The sequence below is a fragment of the Eulemur rufifrons genome, chromosome 21, assembly GCF_041146395.1.
Source record: "Eulemur rufifrons isolate Redbay chromosome 21, OSU_ERuf_1, whole genome shotgun sequence".
Classification (NCBI taxonomy): Eukaryota; Metazoa; Chordata; class Mammalia; order Primates; family Lemuridae; genus Eulemur; species Eulemur rufifrons.
The window spans coordinates 22,877,572-22,882,131 of NC_091003.1; the positions used below are offsets into that span (position 1 = coordinate 22,877,572).

General features: G+C 44.2%; 1 pseudogene; it reads right to left on the reverse strand.

The window, feature by feature from the left end:
• Window positions 1-3,721: 3,721 nt before the first annotated feature.
• On the reverse strand, window positions 3,722-4,560 carry LOC138401622 (serine/threonine-protein kinase Sgk1 pseudogene; annotated as a pseudogene).

A 4,560-nucleotide genomic window follows, 5' to 3' on the forward strand; every position in this document is an offset into this window, starting at 1 on the left:
GAATGGGGTATGGTTCCCTATTGCTCTAGAACTCTAGGGCTACACTGTGATTTTCCTATTAATGCTGGCCAGACATTCCACACGGTGTGTTTTTGTTTTGTTTTTATGTTCTCATGACAGTCACCTCTACGAGCATAGCAACTGGTGAGTGATGTGACTCCGACAGGAGTGCTTGCATCACACAGAGCACGCAGGGTATGTGCTCTGGAACCTTCAAGCCTGGCATCTCTTTGTCACCTGGAGAATGGGTCAGAGTGGTTTTCCCAACTAGAGAACATGTGCTTGGAACCAAAAGAGGCCTGTCAAAGTGTTGTGACTCCTTCTTGGGAATGAAAATCGTGAGATGTAATGATTTTTTTTCCGCCTTGGAAGAGATGTCCAGGCAGGCTCTGGACTAGGAAATCCCGAGTGGGCTAATGATCTCACTGATATACTGGATCCCTGATACTTCCTTTCACCTGTGTCCCGTCCTCTGGAGCCCTTGTGTCTTACCAGTGACTTTCAGGTGCTTCCCCCCTCTTGCTTATCTTGTTCAAATGACTTGTTTTCAGCAGTCCAGTGTATCAAGGTGATACGCTGTGGGATGTGCCGATGCTCCAGTGCCCTTTGGGATATTTTGATACAGTGGAAGAACTAACACAATCTTTGGGCAACGGTATCAAGTGTACTGTTATCCATTCCATATGTGTGGAAATTGATTCCATTGCTACGTACTGCCTGTCAGTAAGTATGGAATCACATGGAGTCACCAAATTTAATGGGTAAATACCATGATACTGAGGCTGTGTTAGTCTAGCACATCAAGGACAGCAGCTATGATCGGGGCACCATTTGTTTGTACTTCTAAGATTTCATATTCACCTGGAAGGATCCTCTGAATGTTGTTTTAGAGCCAGATTGATCAATGAAATGAAGACATGTTAGGGACTAATCCCACTGCACTATTAAAGGCAAACATGTCCTGGAAATCAGATATATGTGTGCGTGTGTGTGTGTGTTTGTGTTTGTTTTTACCCTAGTCCACTGAGGCCCATCTAAGCTTATTACATCGCCAATGACTCTCTTTTCAATAACACCACATTCTCAGGTACTGGGAGTTAGGACTTCAGTGTATCTTCTTTGAGGGACACATTTTTAAAAATGACATTAGAGAAGAAGATTCCTTTCCAAAAATTTTTATAATTTTTAATTTGTAAAAATACTGTTCAATACTTGCATTGCATTAAAATAAATCTTCGTAAAATAAACTTTATTAATATGAAATATAAATTTTTCTTCGCTTTGCTTTTAGATGACAAAGAAAATCATTGGAAATGCATTTTCTCTGGATTAAATATGTTTCATCTCAGTTCTTAAATTGGATTCAAATGTCCGTGTTCTTTTTGGAAGACAAAATCATTGAATTCTACTTTTTCGTGGACAAGTTCTTCTCAAGTAATTTACAAATATCCTTGTTTTAGTCCTCAGAGAGGACAAGGAGTCAATTCACACATTTCCCTTCCCCTTTCTTTCCATGGATAGGCTTTCCATGGTTTAGCCTGCCCTGAGAACTCAGGTGTGTGGTCAAGTGGTCCCCATAGCACATGATCATGTTTGTTCCCAGACTTGGTCAAGAATAGATGTATATCTTTGTTTCCTACCTGAGTTTCTCACTGTGTTAGCACCACCTTACACCAGCCAGCGGTAGGACTCAGCCTCGTCCTCAGGCTGGTCCCCTGAGAGGGTCAGGCCAGCTTTGTTTTCAAAGAGGGAGTCTGAGAAGTGAGCTGGAGCCCATGAGTATTTTTGCTTGTATCATAAATCAATGTCTTGGGGTCTTGGCCAAACCGATGCTGGATCCAAAATAAATAGTGAGCCAGTGATGGAGCCACAGTTGAGAGTGACTGTCCCTGCTTGGGACACCGTCAGTGGAGGGCCCCTGAGTCTCTAAACCCTCAGAAATGAGCTCTGTGACCCAAAACAGACATTTGTTAGAATGAGGAATAAAGGCAGAGGGACCCTCCCAAGGCTGGTCTCTGAAATCTTCCTAAACCTGGGAAGAGAGTGAGGAGGAAGTGGAGGAGGAGAAGAGTCCAGGCTATAGGTGGATTTCTAAAGATCCCAGGGCCCACAGCTGCTGCTGGGCTCTGGGATGTTTTTTTCATCTCCTCCGCAGCACTATAAAGGGTCTATGATTATTTGGTGTATTATACAAACACGTGCCCTTTGCCAGCATCGTCATTCAATCGTGGGTCCTCAGCCCAGGGAGCAGCAGCACTGTCAGGGAGGTTGGGCTGGTGCAAGCTCTGAGTTTGTCCCTTGGGAGGAAGCAGCTGCTGTCACCTCTAACTCAGGCCAGTGAGCCGGGGCCCAGGGACCATGAAATTTCCATTTGGGTTTATTTCAGGCCTGGCTCTGCTCTGAAGATCCACAGCGCCCCCTGCTGGGCTGTGACAGCTGTTGTTTGTATTTTCTCTAGTCGTGTTAAATATCTTCCCTAATGCCTGACTTTGAATTTCACTGTTATCTGTTTTTCAGTCCCTCCATAGAGAGTTTTTTAATTTCATTTATTGAATTTTTCAGCTGTATAATTCCCATTTGGTTTGTTTTTATGATGTTTATTTCTTTGATAAGATTTGCTGGTTTTCCATTTGTTTCAAAAACGTTCTGTAATTGCTGATCAAAGGGATTTTATGAGGGCTGCTTAAAAAAGTCTCTGTTGTAATTTCAGCACCTAAGTTATCTCAGTGTTGGTGTCTGTGAATTAGCTTTTCTCATAAAAGGTGTGATTTTCCTGATTTTATATATATATGTATATATATATGTAATTTTTTTTTTTTAAGAGAGAGAGAGAGTATGACATTGTTACCCTGGGTAGAGTGCAGTGGTGTCATGATAACTCACTGCAACCTCGAACTCCTGGCCTCAAGGAATCCTCCTGCCTCAGCCTCCCAAGTAGCCGGCACTACAGGCACCCACCATGACACCCAGCTAATTTTACTATTTTTTAGTAGAAATGGGGTCTCACTGTTGCTGAGTCTGGTCTGGACTCCTGATCTGAAGCCATCCTCTGCCTCAGCCTCTCAGAGAAGTAGAGTTACAGGTGTGAGTCACCTCGCCTGGTACATTAACTATATATTACCAAAAAAAGAAAAAAGGAAAATGAAAAATGTACACATAATTTGTCTTCCAAATATGGAAGACACAGTGTCCCATGTTGTAGTGTCCTGCAATGTCACATTGATGCTCAACACAAAGTCCATCTGTGATCAAGCATCCCACACTCACACCACCGTTCAGACAGGAAATCCACAAGGAAAAATAAGAAACTGAAATCCTCTGCCCTAAGAAAAGCTTTGGAGCTAACATAATCTCACCAGAAGAGGCACAATTCATAATATTCATGGTTACAACCCAGACAGACCTGTAGAAGTTTCCTGCTTAGAACAGCACCCTCCTACAACACTCTGCATCTGCTTAAGGCGGTACTTGAATACTCATGGCAGACACAGCACCACGTTGGAAGGAAAAATAAAAAGGAGAAGCTCAGGAGCTCACTGCAAGGAGGATGTGCGTTATGAAAAGATTCCAGCAAACAGTGTGCAGTAAGGCTGCTAAGCTTCCAGAGATGTGAAAATTCTCTTCTAAGGTGTCCTGTCAGCTGTCAGCTCCTCCAAAAGGCTAACTAAAACATTTAAAAGCACGGATAAAATATTTCAAAACCAACCCTAAGTAAGAGTGTTCAGAAGACAGATTCCAGGAGAGGAGCATGTGGAAAGCCTGGGAAAGCCTCGGCAGCTCCCTTGGCAGCAGCCGTGGTGAAGACGCTGTCAGGAGAGCTGCCACTGCAGCTGGGGACAGGCTCTTGAGGAATCTCGGGATCAAAATGCTGCAGGTCACTGAGTCCACTCACATTTGGCTTAAGAGGGGGAGTGATCTTCCTATGAATAAGATCATCTCACTCAGTGAGAGGAAGACACAGTTCTTAGTCTCCATAAAGTCATCCTTGGCACCAAAGAGCCGAAGCCCCTTTGTCCTGCGCAGGAGGCTCTCCAGGAGGTGTCTTTTAGAATTTGTAACATTTGGCTTCGACTGGAGGCGCTCCCTCAGAATGTTGGCATACGTGTCAGCTGTGTTTCGGCTATGAAAGGGAGGCAGGCCATAAGCATCTCATGCCAGAGGGCCCCGGACACCACCAGTCCACCCTCCTGTCATTAGGCTGCTCATGAAGCACGTCAGGTGCGAGGTACTCAGGTGTGCCACAGAAGGTGATGTCGTGCCATTGTGTTCAGCGTTCTCCTTGTTGCAGACTCCAAAGTTAGTAAGGACAATGGGTCCCTGTGACTCTAGGAAAATATTCTCTGGTTTTAAGCTTTTATAAATTATGTTCAGAGATTGCAGGTAAACAAAGGCAATGGCTATTTCAGCAGCATAGAAATCAGCCCATGGTTCCAGGAAGCAGGGCTTCCGCTGGACGTGGTAGAGTAACTCTCCACCATTGACGTGGTCTAAAACAAGGTACAATTTGCCAGCAATCTGGAAAGTGAAGTGAAGGTCCACCAAGAAAGGGCTTTTCCTCAT